At 51.6% G+C, this 17,307-nt stretch overlaps 1 protein-coding gene across 4 annotated transcripts in view; it reads left to right on the top strand.

Moving 5' to 3' along the window:
• Positions 1–17,307, top strand: part of PTPRA (protein tyrosine phosphatase receptor type A) — a 150,148-nt gene that overhangs the window by 71,652 nt on the left and 61,189 nt on the right. The window lies entirely within an intron of this gene.

Raw genomic sequence — 17,307 nt, 5'->3', positions numbered from 1 at the left:
AATTCAGGTTCTAACTTGCCACCTCAAAAAAAAAACACCCTAAAAATACATTTTATTAGTTTATTTTCATCATCGTGAGCTTCTGTGGAAAGCTGGTTTGTCTCCAGAAGTAGCAAGAGAGTGCTCAATTCTTGATTAATGAAATGGAGGAAAATCCCTGATATTAAAAGCACTGAACTTTCGGACAAACTTGGAAAAGAAAATACAAATATGTACAGAGTTAAATATATTTAGAAGTAGTTTTTATGATGCTTTGGTATCTGGATTCTGGTTTTGCTGAGTCATTTCTGCCCCGGCTGTCGTGCTCAGAAGCATCACCAGGGGTGGTGCAGTGGTCACTGCTGGTCTCTGCCGCCTCTTGCAGCAGGAAAGAAGATTTTCACCACGTAGACCCCTCAATGTGAGCTGACCTTTCCCCTCGCAGCCAGAAAATCTCAGCAAGTCATCCTGACTTTACTCAGGTGAGAGGGCCCCGTGTGTTTCCAGGCTTTGCTCTACACACTCATAACACCTCGATGCACGAGCTTGGGGAGGTGACAGAGCTGTCTCCGAGTTCCCACCGAAGTATCAAGGCTCTGCGGCGTGCGAATACCCGAAACACAGCAAAGCTGGATGCTCTGCTTTGGTGCCCGGTGAGGTGTTTGGTGAGACCAACGCCAGGGCTTTCTTCTGGCATTTATTCAGACTGTAAACGCGTAAGAAAGCATCGCGGGTGAGCGTGGGCTGCGTTACGTCCGTCGCACTTTAACCCGGGCTTTGCTTTGTGTTGCAGTTGGGATTTAAACTTCTCGTTAGCGCGGGTGGGATTGGTGGCTTGGTTGGTGTTTGGTGTCGGCGGATGGTTTAGTGGCTGAGTTGTTGGAGGGAGAGGGGAAAATTCAAGCCGTAACAAGAGCAAATTCTTTTAATACGGGTTTACGGCTCTCCGATGTATTTGTACTTTTTGTTTGGCTTGCGATAAGATGCACGGCTGTGGAATTTGCTTGGAGCAGGGATTTGCATGAATTATTGTTTCAGGAACGTCTGTGCAAGCCTTCTCCCGGTGCTTCACGGTAGCAGAGCACCCATTAGGAGAAGGATTTGTGTGCCTGGATGCAGCGGTCAGCAAAAGCCGAGCGCTTGGGGGAAGGAAAGACGGAGTCACAGAAACAAAGCTGCTGAAATCAGGGGGGAGACTCCTTCTGCGCTCTGCGACGGCCTCGGGATGTGCGTGTTTATTTTACCTGCTGACTTCTTTCCTTCTCATCCCAGCACGGTTTTTTTTTAAAAATCCTGTTAGGAGAAACTTGGGACGATGATGCTGGGCCTCTTGCAGAGTTTGGTTTTGTGTTTAGGAATGCTGTCAGTCACGGGAGCTGCTGGTGGAAAGAGCGTGGCCCGAAAGTACCTTGGAGATGGGAGTAAACAGTCATCGTGGATGGTCTCTTGATGCTGCACTTAAAGCATTTCGCTTGAAGGGTTTCACGTTCTCGTAGAGAGATCTTTCTGTAAATCACTAATTAAGCAAATTAGCTACAGTGTCATCAGTCTGTCTACAGAAAGCAAGAAGCTGATGTTTTGAAGAAACCTTCAAGCTGCAGACTCAAATTATCCAAAATTTAAAGTTACGATAGGAATAGGAAGAGCGATGAAAGAATTGCTTGAAATTTGGGTGACTTGAAACCAGGTTTCACGCAGAAAGGCAGACTTTTTATTTTATTCAAAATTCAACATGAATACTAAACCTGTCATCCTCACCTAAAGTTTGACTAAACCTGGTAGTACCAAATAATTTACCTGTAATCCTTTATTTTCCTTTTGTAGACAGTAGAAAAGGCTAAGGTAAACATAGAAACATAGAATGGTTTGGGTTGGAAGGGACTTTGAAGATCATCTGGTTCCAACCCCCCTGCCATGAGCAGGGACATCTTCCACCAGACCAGGGTGCTCAGAGCTCCATCCAACCTGGCCTTGAACCCTGCCAGGGAGGGGGCAGCCACAGCTTCTCTGGGCAGCCTGGGCCAGGGCCTCACCACCCTCCTGGGGAAGGATTTCTTCCTAATATCTCATCTAAATCTGCCCTCTTTTAGTTTAGAGCCGTTTCCCCTTGTCCCATCACTACCCACCCTTGTGAAAAGCCCCTCTCCATCCTTCCTGTCGGCCCCTTCAGGCACTGGCAGCTGTTCTAAGGTCACCCCGGAGCCTTCACTTCTCCAGGCTGAACAGCCCCAGCTCCCTCAGCCTGTCCTTGTAGGAGAGGTGCTCCAGCCCTCGGATCATCTTCGTGGCCCTCCTCTGGCCCTGCTCCAACACATCCATGTCCTTCCGATGTTGGGGACTCCAGAGGTGGACGCAGGACTCCAGGTGGGGTCTCATAAGAGCAGAGTAAACATGTCGGGATGTTCATCTGAAATACTTTGTGTGATGTGGGTATTTCCTCAAAGAGTTGGTTTCAATAGGGGAAATCAAGGAGGAGAATTTCTTCATTTGCTGAAATACATCCTCCTGACACAGAGCATCAGGAGTGGGCGTGAGCGATGCGACGGGGGGGTCATTACTGGTCCCACCATTCGCGTGAACGGTCCTGGCTGGGGAGAGCACCAGTGTGTGTCAAAGCAATAGGAGCGGGGTGTGTGAGGAGACGGAGAGGTGGTGTTATGTTGAGACATCGCTATCTGGGTGTGCAGAACATTGCCAGATAACGCAGATTAATAACTGCCAGCTGGTGCAGGAACCGTTTGGGCTGCCTGTGTGTCCTGGCACCAGTGGGGTTTCTGAGCGTGCTACGGTTGCGCGTGTGGTCGGAGGTAAGCACGGGCTTACAGCGAGCTGCTCAGAAAGGCAGAAAACCATCCAGGCGTGGAGGTGACAGTTGTCTCGATACCGGTGCACCGCTGAGCCAAGCGCCGCGTTTTGTTGAGAGGGTGAGTGCTAAAACCACGTACCTTGTCTCAACAAGTCCAGCCAAAGCCATTCGGTACCTTTGGACCGTCCATGTCCTTCCCTGTGCCTTTTCCATCTTCTGGGAGGTGGGAGCCAAGCCAACGTGCCCTGTGGATTGGCAGAAGAGCCTGACACGCACGGTTTTCTTCTCGCAGGTTCCAGCGGTGGTTCCCGCACCCTCCCTCTTGAGGATTGTTCTGCAAAAAAAATGCGTTGGGTGCCGCAGCTTGGTCTCACAGAGCTGTGAGCAAACTGCAGAAGTAGACACGAGGTGATAGGTCGGGACCTGTCCCAGTCCTGCAGTTCACCCTGGTGGCTTTTGCATCAGAGGGTGAGCAAGCCAAGAAGTGCTTTTGCCCTCACCTTGAGAGATTGCTCCTATAGTTTCGGTCCAAGCCATAGTTCTTCTCAAACCTTTAAAGACTGCAGTTGAATTTTGGCATTTATTGATGTGCTGGCTGACCCTCGGAGGCTTTTTGGAAATGCAGAGGCAGACAGAATCACAGAATCACAGAATCACAGACTGGTCGGGGTTGGCAGGGCCCTCTGTGGGTCACCCAGCCCAACCCCCTGCCCAAGCAGGGTCACCCACAGCAGGCTGCACAGGACCTTGTCCAGGCGGGGCTGGAATATCTCCAGAGAAGGAGACTCCACAGCCTCCCTGGGCAGCCTGGGCCAGGGCTCCGTCACCCTCAGAGGGAAGAAGTTCTTCCTCATCTTCAGCTGGAGCTTCCTCTGCTTCAGTTTGTGCCCGTTGCCCCTTGTCCTGTCGCTGGGCACCACTGGAAAGAGTCTGGCCCCATCCTCCTGACCCCCACCCTGCAGATATTTAGAGGCATTTCGAAGGTCCCCTCTCAGCCATCTCTTCTCCAGGCTGAACAAGCCCAGCTCCCTCAGCCTCTCCTCGTAGGAGAGATGCTCCAGTCCCCTCCTCATCCTCGTAGCCCTCCGCTGGACTCTCTCCAGTAGCTCCTCATCTTTCTTGAAGTGGGGAGCCCAGAACTGGACACAGGACTCCAGATGGGGCCTCCCCAGGGCAGAGCAGAGGGGAAGGAGAACCTCCCTCGCCCTGCTGGCCACACTCCTCCTAATGCACCCCAGGATCCCATTGGCCTTCTTGGCAGCCAGGGCACGCTGCTGGCTCATGGTCAACCTGTAGTCCACCAGGACACCCAGGTCCAGAAATCACAAATTGCTGGTGCTCCCAAGTCCTATAGGCGCTTCTCCCCACCTCTTCCCTGTGAAGCTTCAAACTTCTACACTGAATTTGATGTCACCGATGTCAGCTGACCTCCTGGCCTGCTGCGTGCTAACAGTACCCTGGGATTGTACGGACGGTTTCACAGACCGGCAGCACCAAGCACTGCGGGCTGGAGATGCGAAGGAGACAACTGCTTGCAGAAACCACACCGGGCAGCGTGTCGGGACTTGCAGCCCGTACCGGGAGCTGCCGCGTATAAATAAACACGTCCACCCCCCGTCTTATTTCTGACAGCTACCTCCCTGAACAGTCATTTATTCTGTTTCAGTAGCTCGTTCTGCGAGCAGGTTTCCTCTTGCAGGTGTTTAGGAAGACCTCATTTTTATGGTAATGAGGCGCAACTGTCGGTGCACAGACATCGATCGCTCTTGCGTCCTTCTGAGACCTGTGATTTTTATTGAAATTCCGTCCTGAAAAACGGATGCCAGCAACTGCTGTACCTGTCACCCGACTCAGACGGGGAGCTGCGCCGAGCTGGTGGCTGCCTCAGAAATACGTTGCCAGCCCTTGTTCTGCGACCACAGCTTCGCCTTGCAGACGGGTTGCAGCTGCAGTCTGCAGCCTGCGTTCAGGTTTTTGGTGGTGTTTGCTGGCTACGTTTTGAGGGCTTCCTCAACATCGTGTCTCCACTGAGATGGAGCAGTGCTAATCACAGCCAGACGCTGCTAATACTGGTGGAACTGAATCTATAGGAACAATATTGTCATGTTGATGGCTTCAAACCCATCTCTGCTCTGATTATATTCAGTCCCAGGAAAGAATTGAGTTGATCCATGTCTTCTTCAAAAGAATAGATCCTTCAAATCATTATAGGTGATTTAAAAGACTATTTTTTCCAGCTCTAAATGGATCTGTTTCTGAGCAGGTCATGCTTGCTAGCTCCACCCAAACCTGCCTTGCTCTGGCTGATCAATATTGTGTAACCGAAGTGAAGGCGAGCTCCTCGCCGCTGGAGACTTTATCTGCTCCTGGGCAGAACAGTCAGAGGAGATGACGAGTCAAGGGAGTGGAGACGTGGAAAGGACGACATTCGGGCTCCTACATTGGGAGGTGCCTCTGAAGGATGGCGTGGCGCGGGGTTGCCTTTGTTTTCGATCCACAGTGCCCTTTCCTGATTTTTCAGGGCATCCTTCATGCTGACGCCAGCTTTTCATCCCCCCATCCTCACCGGTTTGGCACAGTGTGTTAAGAGAAGATCCCTGCTATCTGGTGGTGGAAAGCAAAGAAAAGCGGATGAAAGGTCTTCTGCAACCCCAAATTTTGGTGGCAGTGGCCTCCCAGTAGCACAGGAGGCTCCCATCAGCAGCCACTGCAGAAGTTATTCCAGACCTCGGGTAGACCTGGTGGCAGACCTCGGGTAGACCTGGTGGCAGACGAGGAGAGGATATTTAATCAGCCGTGCTTTGGGTTTTCTTGGTAAAGACACGCATTCAATGGCTTTAGTGGCAATTTTGGGATGTGTTTCTGACAATTCTGTCATAGTACCGAATACAGAGGACACTGAAGCTGGAGGGGCCAGAGGAGAACATCTGGTCCCAGTTGATATAATCCAAAAGCTGTGAAATTATGGAATTGCACCGAATAGGTTTCTTGCCCCAAGACCTTAGCACCCGCCTTTCAGGAGTCCATTCGGTCAGCCGGACGCGGGTCAGCGATGGGATTAGACAGGTCGGTGGTTACCAACGCCGTTAACTTCTCACCTCTCCTCTTCCAGTACTCCAGTCTTGGGATGTTATTTAAGTGTATTTTGTAGTCCAAATCCTTGAAGACCCCTGCTAAAAGCTAAAATAAATATATCAATCCCATCAGGTCTTTCCAAGAACAAAGCATGGAAAACCCCTGGTCTCGGGCTGGCTCCATCACCGGTATTTCCCTCTCTCCCTTGACCAGTGACTTTTCCTTTAATATTGCGGTCTAAATATTCTGTGGCTTACGCAATGATTAAAAAGAAAAAAAAACCACACATGCTATGGGAATTTGGCGAGTGACGCATGGACCTCTCGCAGTTCCAGTCGCTGGTTAGATGGGTTTGTCACGCTTACAACGTGTATGATCTGCTTGCGGTGAGGAACCACTGGTGCTTGGTCAGGGACCTGTTCCCTTTTCACACGGAGTCACCCTGAGGGCAGGCAGATATTTGGGGGGAGAGGGGCTGTATGTGGATGTCCATGGGGGGATAAAGCAGGCTGGAATAATTATTCTCTGGGAGAGCAGAGTGTTTACAAGTGCTGTGATGCTTTACCCACGATGGTCTGAGGTAGACAGGTTCTAAGAGGAACAATGTGTGGTAGCAGGTAAACTGAAGCAGACAAGCTTTTGATGCGTAAATCCTCCAGTCCTGAGACAAAACTCGTTATCGGTCTTACAAGTTCAGCCAGTTGCTCGGAGCTTCGTCCAAACACAAGAACGCTTCGAGTGAGAGAGAGGACGGTTGGTACCCGCGGAGCCGAGGGACGTGCTCACTGGGGAAGGAGGTAAATTGCTTCTTGGGGAACCTGGAAGGGTTATCTGGGGAGCAAGGAGGAGGACAGTTACACATCGTTGCTCAGTGATGGAATTTAGTTCCCAAACTTGCTTTTTGGAGGTGTTTTATAGAAACCCATCAAGATTGATGTGTTTTGCCCTTTCTCGCCCGTCCCTTTCTCTGTTACCCAGGTGCTTCTGCCCCGTTGTAGGAGTTGGCTCTGGTGTGGTGCAGGAGGAGGGTGCTGTGCTGCATGAAGCGTACAGTATTTGGGGAAACAACTGCTGTAATCTATGGGGTTTTGCTACTGCGGAGAGCATTGGTGGGGCTGGGGGGTGTCTGCGACCAAACGTTGCAGCTTGGCCAGGTTCTGCTTTCATGTGCCCTGATGAGCAATTCAGCAAGGTCGAGGAGCTCTTTGGAGAGCTGGAGAGAGGGAAACAGCTCTTTAAAGTAAAATGCTTCAAATGTAGATGGAGTTTATACTACAATAAATCCGTGTTTTACTTCTGTGTGGCTCTCTCCCCACTGCAAGGTGCCTTGCGGGTGCAGCGTGCTGGCTTGACTGCACCTCGCTTAGCAGATGTTCTTGGCAACCTCAGGTCATACCTTGAGCTGAGCTTTGAGGAAGTATAAGGTCAAGTTGCTGTAGTTCTAGAGGAAGTTTGTAGGTTATAAATTCAACTAGACCTTGTCCTTTAAAAAATTTAAAAAGCCAAAGAAAAAAATATACATGAATTGCTTCCAGTCTCGTACAGGGGGTTGGAGAAACCAACACAGCTGTGTGAACAAGACCACACTACTAAGGAGACCAGATACCCAAGTGCCTTAGTTTTTGCAAAAGAGCTCTTCTTACCTGAGACAAACTAGTTCTGAGGATTAAATGCTGCTGTCCTCCCCGCAAGAAGTGGGTATTGTGGCATCTAAACTGACATCTGAGCTTCTGAGCGGGGAGGTCTCTGCAGCTGCAGCCCGTTTGGGTTTGGTTATTGCGTGTTACTGTGTGCAGTGTTCGTCCTTGCGGAGAAGAGTCAAGGGGACGTGAGAGCTCTGCAGGAGGAGAGGGAAACAGCTCTAGAATCATAGATTCGTAGAATGGTTTGGGTTGGGAGGGACCTTTAAAGACCATCTAGTCCTGTGTCCATCTAGACGTGCAAGGAAAGGCTGAGGGAGTTGGGGCTGTTCAGCCTGGAGAAGAGAAGGCTGCGGGGAGACCTTACTGTGGTCTTCCAGTACATGAAAGGGACCTATAGGAAAGATGGGGAAAATCTTTATAGCAGGGCCTGTTGTGATAGGACAAGGGGTGATGGCTTTGAGCTGAAAGAGGGGAGATTTAGGTTAGATCTAAGGAAGAAATCCTTCCCCATGAGGGTGGTGAGGCGCTGGCCCAGGCTGCCCAGAGAAGCTGTGGCTGCCCCCTCCCTGGCAGGGTTCAAGGCCAGGTTGGATGGAGCTCTGAGCAACCTGGTCTGGTGGAAGATGTCCCTGGTCATGGCAGGGGGGTTGGAACCAGATGATCTTCAAGGTCCATTCCAACCCAAACCATGCTGAGATTCTGTGGTAGTCCACCCCCCCCGCCATGAGCAAGGACATCTTCAACTGGATCAGGTTGCTCCGAGCCCCATCCAAGCTGACCTTGAATGTTTCCAGGGATCCAACATCCACCACCTCTCTGGGCAACCTGTGCCAGTGTTTCATCACCCTCATCATAAAAAAATTCTTCCTTGTATCTAGTTTGAATCTACACTCTTTTAGTTTAAGACCATTACCCCTTGTCCCATCGCTACAGGCCCTTTTCAAGTCTCTCCCCTGGCTCTAGAGATTATGCAGCAGGAAAAACGATTTGAGTAACCGCTGAAGCTGTGTTGAGTTGTCCGAGAGAGCAGCCGGTCAGGATCCACGTTGTGTTGGTGCACTGTGATCTGCACAAGGAGAATCGGAGAGGTGTGCTCAGAGATGTGCAGGAGGAAGAAGGGCTGGGCATTGAGCAGGCACTTGCTGGGATGCCCAGTGTCTCGCTTCCTTCACCCCAAAGATGAACTCTGAAGTTACAGACGTGGTGACGCAGATGGTGGGACGTCATGACCCAGAACAGCGTGAGCTTGAAGGAGCTGGAGAGAAAGAGTTTAAATCTGAGTAAATCTGGAAGGGCTGGAGCTCTGCCCTCCAGTGCTTCCTCAGACTGGGACGTGCGAGTCAGGAACCCTTGAAATGGCTCCTGCACCCAGGGGTCCTTGTGGAGGGCTGCGTGGCGTCACCTGGGTGTTTTCTTCCGAGTCTGGATCTTCGAGTGAGTGCGCAGCCTGAGCCTCTCGGAGGGGACAGGGACTCTGCTGGAGCGCTCTCCTGCCGTTGCTAGACCAGGTGTCCCCTTAAAGCCACCAGTTACAGTCAAACAAACCATTCTGAAACTCCAGTCGCGATGGATCGCTGCCTTCACCTGCAGAGGCCCCAGCCGTGCGCGTCAGGCCACCGCGCCGGCTCGTCACCGCTTCCTCAACTTCTGCTGTTGAAGAAAGGCAGAGCCCTGGTCCTGCAGCACCCTGCGGGTGCACGGAGACCTCGACGCCCGTGCTGCCGGTGCTGCTGCCAGGGCTGTCCGAGAGCGCAGGCACGCGTTACGCGTCGGGACGTTCGGTTTCCTCAAGCGACTAATCACAGGAAACGGATTTTGGGGTTGTGGCGAGGCAGCCCAGCTCCCCCTGCGCCCAGCTTGGCTCGGCGTTGAAGCCACCCTCGAATACTACGCTGACAGGTACCCACAGGCACAAAGGCAAGCTGGGGAGCCCAGTATACCACTGGTTTTGAGCCCGCTGCTCGATGGAGGATCAGCTTCGCAGGGGGATGCTGCCTCCTGCTCCTGGTGGCTCCTTGCCCAGTTACGCTGTTTTGCTTCGGAGGCAAACCCGCTGAGTCCTTTTCCTGAGCACCAGCCAGAGGCTCGATCGAAACCCGTTTAATAGCCATTTCTTTATTTTTACGTGCTTTGAGATGTATCGTCCTGAAATGTATAGTCTGGGAAGATGTTTTAGGGAGACGTTGGATGGCAACCCATTTTCTCCTCTGCATTAACTGCTTTAAAACATCTACTCCCCGCTTCAATTTTATTTGCCCTTTAATAAATAAAGATAATATCCGCTGGACGCTAGTTTTTTCATCCCTCGGGCAGGTATTTAAGAGTTTTCATGGTTTTTAAAGTGGCTGTTTCTGTGCTTTCTGAATGGCTGTCAGCTTGCTGAAGATGATGATTAATCTTTACCAAGTGCTTAACTGAAAATGCTGCTAAAGGGATGTGATGCAGATCATCACCGGGATGCTCAGGATCACCTTTGGTTCCCTTACTGTGCTTTGGGCATCGCAGCTTTATAATCTTCACGAAAGCAGCCCTATATTTTGAGCAGTTCATGTCTTGCTTGTAATGAAATTACTTTATTTTCTTATATCATGATAATTTTAATAAACTTTTCTCGGTCACAGAAAGGCAGAAATGTCACAGAATCACAGAATGCTAGGGATTGGAAGGGACCTCTGTGGGTCATCTAGTCCAACCCTCTTGCCCAAGCAGGGTCACCTACAGTAGGCTGTAGAGGACCTTGTCCAGGCGGGTCTGGAATATCTCCAGAGAAGGAGACTCCACAGCCTCCCTGGGCAGCCTGGGCCAGGGCTCCGTCACCCTCAGAGGGAAGAAGTTCTTCCTCATGTTCAGCTGGAGCTTCCTCTGCTTCAGTTTGTGCCCGTTGCCCCTTGTCCTGTCGCTGGGCACCACTGGAAAGAGTCTGGCCCCGTCCTCCTGACCCCGACCCTGCAGATATTTGTAAGCATTTCTAAGGTCCCCTCTCAGCCTTCTCTTCTCCAGGCTGAACAAGCCCAGCTCCCTCAGCCTCTCCTCGTAGGAGAGATGCTCCAGTCCTCTCCTCATCCTCGTAACCCTCTGCTGGACTCTCTCCAGTAGCTCCTCATCTTTCTTGAAGTGGGGAGCCCAGAACTGGACACAGGACTCCAGATGAGGCCTCCTCAGGGCAGAGTAGAGGGGCAGGAGAACCTCCCTCGACCTGCTGCCCACACTCCTCTTAATGCACCCCAGGATCCCATTGGCCTTCTTGGCACCCAGGGCACGCTGCTGGCTCATGGTCACCCTGTCGTCCCCCAGCACTCCCAGTCCCTCTCCGCAGAGCTGCTCTCCAGCAGGTCAGCCCCAGCCTGTACTGGTGCCTGGGGTTGTTCCTCCCCAGGTGCAGGACCCTGCCCTTGCCCTTGTTGAACCTCATCAGGTTCCTCTTTGCCCAACTTTCCAGCCTGTCCAGGTCACGCTGAATGGCAGCACAGCCTGCCAGTGTATCCACCACTCCTCCCAGTTTGGTGTCATCAGCAAGTCTTGAACTGATTTGCTGCTTCTCTTCACCATGAGCCAAATTTTTTTCCTTTTAAAAAGGAAAAATACCTTTTCAAACCTGCCCTCTGCCTTTCAGCCTCTCCAACTGAATTATTCCATCCATACACCTATTTTTATTAACAGCTGGGGAGAGAAAACCAATCGCTTTTCTGTAGCCATCGGTACTTTGTTCACTCTGAGCTCATCCCAAGTGCAGAATAACTGCTGGTATTTTCTGAAAGCAAACGCAACCTAAGCGAAAGCCTTGCTACAGGACAGAAAACAAGCTGACCGCTGGGACACGGAAATGTGGCACTGGGGCTGCCGTGCAGCGGGAGTGGTGGGGAGGGCTCCATCTGGCTTCGGCAGACGCCTGGGAAACCCGACGTCAGCGTGAGTTCCCCTTTGCCGTGACTCTGCTTTTAGTTAAAAACTCAGAGCCGTAAAGGACTCGCTGAAGAGTCTGGGTAGATTTTATGTCTGAATGCTCCAATTCTAATTTCTTCTTCACATCAGATTCTTCAGTTCAGATTCTGAATATGCTTTTCTCCAAACTGTTCACTCTTAAACTAACTGGGATTTTTAAGAATTAGATGCTCCCTTCCATCCAGATGTGTTCCAGACTCTTTTCAGTGTTGCCCAGCGACAGGACAAGGGGCAACGGGCACAAACTGAAGCAGAGGAAGCTCCAGCTGAAGATGAGGAAGAACTTCTTCCCTCTGAGGGTGACGGAGCCCTGGCCCAGGCTGCCCAGGGAGGCTGTGGAGTCTCCTTCTCTGGAGATATTCCAGCCCCGCCTGGCCGCGGTGCTGTGCAGCCTGCTGTGGGTGACCCTGCTTGGGCAGGGGGTTGGGCGGGGTGACCCACAGAGGTCCCTTCCGACCCCTACCATGCTGTGATTCTGTTCTCCCGGCCTTTTTCCTGGATAAGAGCGGAATAGATCTTTCAGATGCTTGTGGTGGATAACAGCCTATTAACAATGATTGTCTGCATGAGGGTGATGGGGAGTCATGGTCACCAGCCACGAGAAACAAGGTCACCAGCTGTGTCCATCTTCAGGGTACCAGGGACATGCAGGGCACGAGCAGGGCGGTAACTGGGAGGTGCAAGGCTCACAACGAGACAATTTTCAGACCCTCTCAGCTGCTGATCTGCCATGGTCTTTATTCTTGGGAGAAAAATATGGAGGAATTTTCTGTTACACGGTTTTTTAAACACATATTTGGAAGGTTTCGTACCGTATATTTCATAACATATATTTTCAAGTTTGGTGTGGCCAGCAGGAGCAGGGAGGGGATCGTGCCCCTGTACTGGGCACTGGTGAGGCCACACCTCGAGTGCTGTGTTCAGTTTTGGGCCCGTCACTCCAAGAAGGACATTGAGGGGCTGGAGCGTGTCCAGAGAAGGGCAGCGAGGCTGGGGAGGGGTCTGGAGAACAAGTCTGCTGAGGAGCGGCTGAGGGAGCTGGGGCTGTTCAGTCTGGAGAAGAGGAGGCTGAGGGGGGACCTTCTCGATCTCTACAACTGCCTGACAGGAGGGTGTAGTGAGGCGGGTGTTGGTCTCTTCTCCCAGGTAACCAGCGATAGAATGAGGGGCAATGGCCTCAAGTTGCATCAGGGGAGGTTCAGATTGGATATTAGGAAAAATTCCTTTCCTGAAAGAGTGGTCAGGCATTGGACCAGGCTGCCCAGGGAGGTGGTGGAGTCCCCATCGCTGGAGGTGTTCAAAAAACGTGCAGATGTGGCAGTTTAGGACATGGATTTGCAGGCAGGGTGGTGTTGGGTTGACAGTTGGACCTGGTGATTTTAGAGGTCTCTTCCAACTTTAATGATTCTAGGATTCTGTGATTTCTTATTCTAACCATGCTTTAACATCTGTATTTGGTAAAATGTGCTATTTTTTAAGCATTTATATTGGTGACATTTATTTTGCGACTAAACCAGTTTTGGTGTGAATTGCCCAACTTCTTTTTCGGGGGAGGAACAAAGCTATTTTTTCTCAGCACTCTACATGACATTTAATCCAACTGGAGCACGTGGCTGCTGTTGTACAGAAAACCACACTCCATCTTAAAGGAATTCTCCCCTGTGTGACATCAGTAGTTAAAGCTGGTTGAAGAGGCTGGCTGGAATCTTGGGTCCAAGGACTCCCATGCTGTGAGCTAAAAGTCGTTTGTGTTTAAAGTTGCTGCTTTCATTTCAGTAGAACAACCTGCATCATCAAGAAGTGTTTCTTCCCACTAGCTGCACGCTCATCCCGGAGTACATGCAGTTTCCGAAGGACATCTGAATGAAATAACCCACCGGGGGCATAAAGCAGCCACCCCGATCATGGTATCATAGGGTGGCTTGGGGTGGAACAGACCTGTAAAGGTCATCTAGTCCAACCCCTCTGCTGTGAGCAGGGACATTGGAGAAGAGAAGGCTGCGGGGAGACCTTAGAGCAGCTGCCAGTGCCTGGAGGGGCTGCGAGAGAGCTGGAGAGGGGCTGGGACAAGGGCAGGGGGTGACGGGAGAAGGGGGGATGGCTTTGAACTGAAAGAGGGGAGATTTAGGTTAGATCTAAGGAAGAAATTCTTTACTGTGAGGGTGGTGAGGCCCTGGCCCAGGCTGCCCAGAGAAGCTGTGGCTGCCCCCTGCCTGGCAGGGCTCAAGGCCAGGTTGGACGGGGCTGGGAGCAGCCTGGGCTGGTGGAAGGGGTCCCTGCCCATGGCAGGGGGTTGAGACTGGGTGGTCTGTAAAGTCCCTTCCCACCCAAACCACTCTGTGATTCTATGATCTCCAACTGGATCAGGTTGCTCAGAGCCCCGTCCAACCTGACCTTGAGTGTTCCCAGGGATGGGGCATCGACCACCTCTCTGGGCAGCCTGGGCCAGGGCCTCACCAGCCTCGGTGTAGAAAATTTCTTCCTCGTATCCAACTTAAATCTTCATTCACTCAGTTTAAAGCCATCCCTCCCTGGCCCTGCTGAGGCTGGGGCCAAGCTGGATGCTCCCCAAACGCGGTGAGCCCGGGCTGGGTGCCATGGAGAGGTCGGTGACGGGTTCGATGGTGGCTGACGGACGCTGGTGGCTGAGCAGCGTCTGCCGTGTCCCTGGGCAGGGGCTGTCGTCTCGCGCAGCGAAACGCTGGATGCTGGATCTCGTCGGTCAGATAACGCCAGGGATATTTTTGTTCTCTTTGCCTGGGCTGGGATGCAAGGAGGACCCTCGTTAGCAGGGGCCGAGGGCTGGCGGTTAATTAACCCGTTAGGCACGTGAGGGTGTGCAAGGGATGTCCGGACACGGCCATGACGAGGAGAGCTCCAAACCCGCAGCCATCCCCCCCCTGCAGCCAGGGATGTGCTCGTGACCCAGGCAGAAGTGAGCAATGCCATGAAGAGTGAAACCGTTGCTCCCCTAAAAATGAATTTAACAGGAGAGAGGGTGAACGCGGGGACTGCAGGAACACCCGTACGGTTGCGTTGTCATCGCCTTCCTCACGTGGATCGAGATGAGTCACGGGGAAGGGCAGAAAAGTGGAGGAGCGGTTGGGTGACCTGTTGTGAAAGCCACCCTCTCCCCCAGCTGATGATCTTGATGAAGCTGCTCCTCTTACCTCGATGTCGTACGCACTGTCCTTACGAGTATTTCTAGAGGGGTTTACAAAGCCGCTGAAGTGATTTCAGTGCTCACAAGTATTGGAATATCCCAGTAAGTATTCCTCTAAGCTAAGGTCTCGTAAAAACGTTCTGAAACATGAGCCATCGTCCGAGTCCTGCTTCCCTTTCGCTCAAGCTGGCAAATACCGGGCTTTGATCGTCTCCTGTCCCTCTGGATCAGAGCCATCTCCTTTTTTTCTTTGCACAGAGAACCCGCGAAAGCATCTGGGACCGTGCCCGGGCCGTCGCAGCCCTGAGCAAGCCGCGGCAAGGCCCATGGCTGCGATTTTCGGGCTCGCCGGTGCCTTTTGTGAGGTGGTACCGGCTTCGGTACTTCAAAGAAAGGTGTCAGAAACGCGAAAATGAGCAATTAAGGATTAATCGGCTGGTGGGGACGGGTATCTGCCTCCCCCCTCCAGACCGCGCTGTAAATTAGCGGTTGACTCGAGCCCTATGGTGCAGCTATTTATACCTCGAAGGTTTGAATTATAGCTGTGTTAGGTTATATCATCCCTTTGTTTAATCCTTTTTCCTTTCTTCTCCCGTGCTTTTGACCTCGGTGATTTTCAAAGCAGTCCGATTCGCTTCCTATGGTTTTCTTGTGATGGTATTTGTGTCCAGGAAAGGGGAGGAGAATTAAATGGCTTTTTCTGTACCGTTTTCTTTTCTCTAACGCTCTCCCTTACTCATTTCCTCTATCGACAGCCCAGTCCTTTGGGTTTTTTTAACCTTTTCAGAGGTTTTCATACCACAACCTTCATCGCCTTTCTGGGGCTTTTTGATTTCCTAGGGCTTCCGAACAGCGTGCGCAGGGCCAGGGGACAGCCCGGGTGGGCTCGGACGCTTCCCGAAAGGCTTCGGCCAGGAGATCACCTGCCTGCGGGCTGGCCCCGCGCCGCTCCTTCGCTCCCCCCCGCCGAGGAGCGAGCGATGCGAGGGAGGGTATTGTTGCCATTGGATTTATTGGCTGTGATTTTGCAAATAAATGCTTTATAATCACTTCCTTGCTGCGCCTCGCGGCCAAGAATGGGAGACGTGCGGCGAGGGAAGGGCAGGCTGCCCGCTTGGGCTCCGGCTTTCCCTTCGGATACGCGCTTCCTATTTCCAAGACCGCTTTCTCGTAGACCTCTAATGAGTGTTAGAGCTTTTAGAATATGTATTTATTCTTATAGCTCTCGATAGGTTGCATTTTAAACAACATCCCCGAAGCTGGCCCCCGGCCAGTGGCTGCAGTGGTTTCTGGCTCTCTGCTCGGCCGCTGCAGGTTGGATGTTCCCATCGAGAACATCCAGATGTTCTCCTTCTCTGGAGATATTCAACACCCACCTGGACAAGGTCCTCTACAACCTACTGTAGGTGACCCTGCTTCGGCAGGAGGGTTGGACTAGATGACCCACAGAGGTCCCTTCCAACCCCGACCATTCTGTGATTCTGTGATTCTGTCGTTCCCGTCCTTCCCATCCGGGAGAAGCCGTCAGAAAAATAACGGGCGCGGGAGATGCGGACACGCTGAAGTCAGCTGAATGTGTTTAAATATTAGACCGTGCTGGACAAGGGTGGGATGTTAATTATCGTTTATTTTCTTTTTTTCTGTTGGTTGGACAGCTGAGAGGCAGGACCCTGAAGCAGCAGGAGGGCTCTTAGATCGAATGGGTAATTATTTTGTTAAAGTGGGGGAATTTACATTATGATCAAGCCCAAAATAACCATCTTTCTAATAACTTTGAATAGTTGGTACCAACAGCAGGCCATCAAGTAGATGGATCTGGGTGTAAAATTCTATATTCAGAATTGCTGGGGAAAGGCGCTGGCAGATTAGAGTGGCCTTTTCCGATCAAGGCTTCCCTCAGGATATCTTCAATCGAAGCCGTCGGGTTTGTGACAACGTTTACCAGTATACCCCGTAACCACCAGCCCGATGGAGGTTTGGGGATTCATTTGTCTCTTGCAGCTGCTCCCATTTTTCCGAAAAAATAGTATTTTTTTGGAGCAGCATTTCAGACCTTGGTCTTTCTTTTCCCAAGCTGCTGTCTGCGATTTAGCCAGAAGTCAGCCTTCCTCTTCCTCGGTGCTTATCCAGTGGATTTGTGCGAAGTGGAAGCTGTCGCCCGCTGCAGAAAAGCCAGTCGTCGGATAAACCCAGCTCCCGCCTCTGAAACGGAGCTGGGAATATTCGTCAGGCGGAGCCGGTATCCCAGTCTGGATTTTCACACGCCTGGGGAGCGTTGCCAGCAATCGGAGTGGTCTGGTGGGATGGGTCCCTCTCCTCTTGCCCCTTTTCCCACCCTTTCTCCTTTTTTTCTCTGCCTTCCATCTCTCCTCCCCGAAAAATACAGGAGGGCGGAAGGAAAGCAAAGTAACTTGTATGGATAGAGGGGAGGCCTAATTATGAGCAGTGGGACCAATTTAAAAATCGAAGATTTCAGAGAGACTCAGACTTCCTGTGACACGTTGAGCGTTTTCACAGAGGATAAAAGGAAAATAAACTAATTTATTCCTAAATTGTAATGCCTTTTTGGTGTTAATCTGTTTAATTAGGGTGGTTCATCAATGCACGCGTGCAGGGGAGAGAGGGGGACTGCAAATTGAAATGAAGAGATTTTGAAAAGGGAAGTCTTCCTGGCAGTGAGATGTTTTAGGCTGCAGGGA

This window comes from Opisthocomus hoazin, chromosome 5 (genome assembly GCF_030867145.1).
Source record: "Opisthocomus hoazin isolate bOpiHoa1 chromosome 5, bOpiHoa1.hap1, whole genome shotgun sequence".
In the NCBI taxonomy this organism is placed as follows: domain Eukaryota; kingdom Metazoa; phylum Chordata; class Aves; order Opisthocomiformes; family Opisthocomidae; genus Opisthocomus; species Opisthocomus hoazin.
Note: the sequence above shows the minus strand (reverse complement) of the source record. Positions and strands in the feature narration are given on the sequence as shown.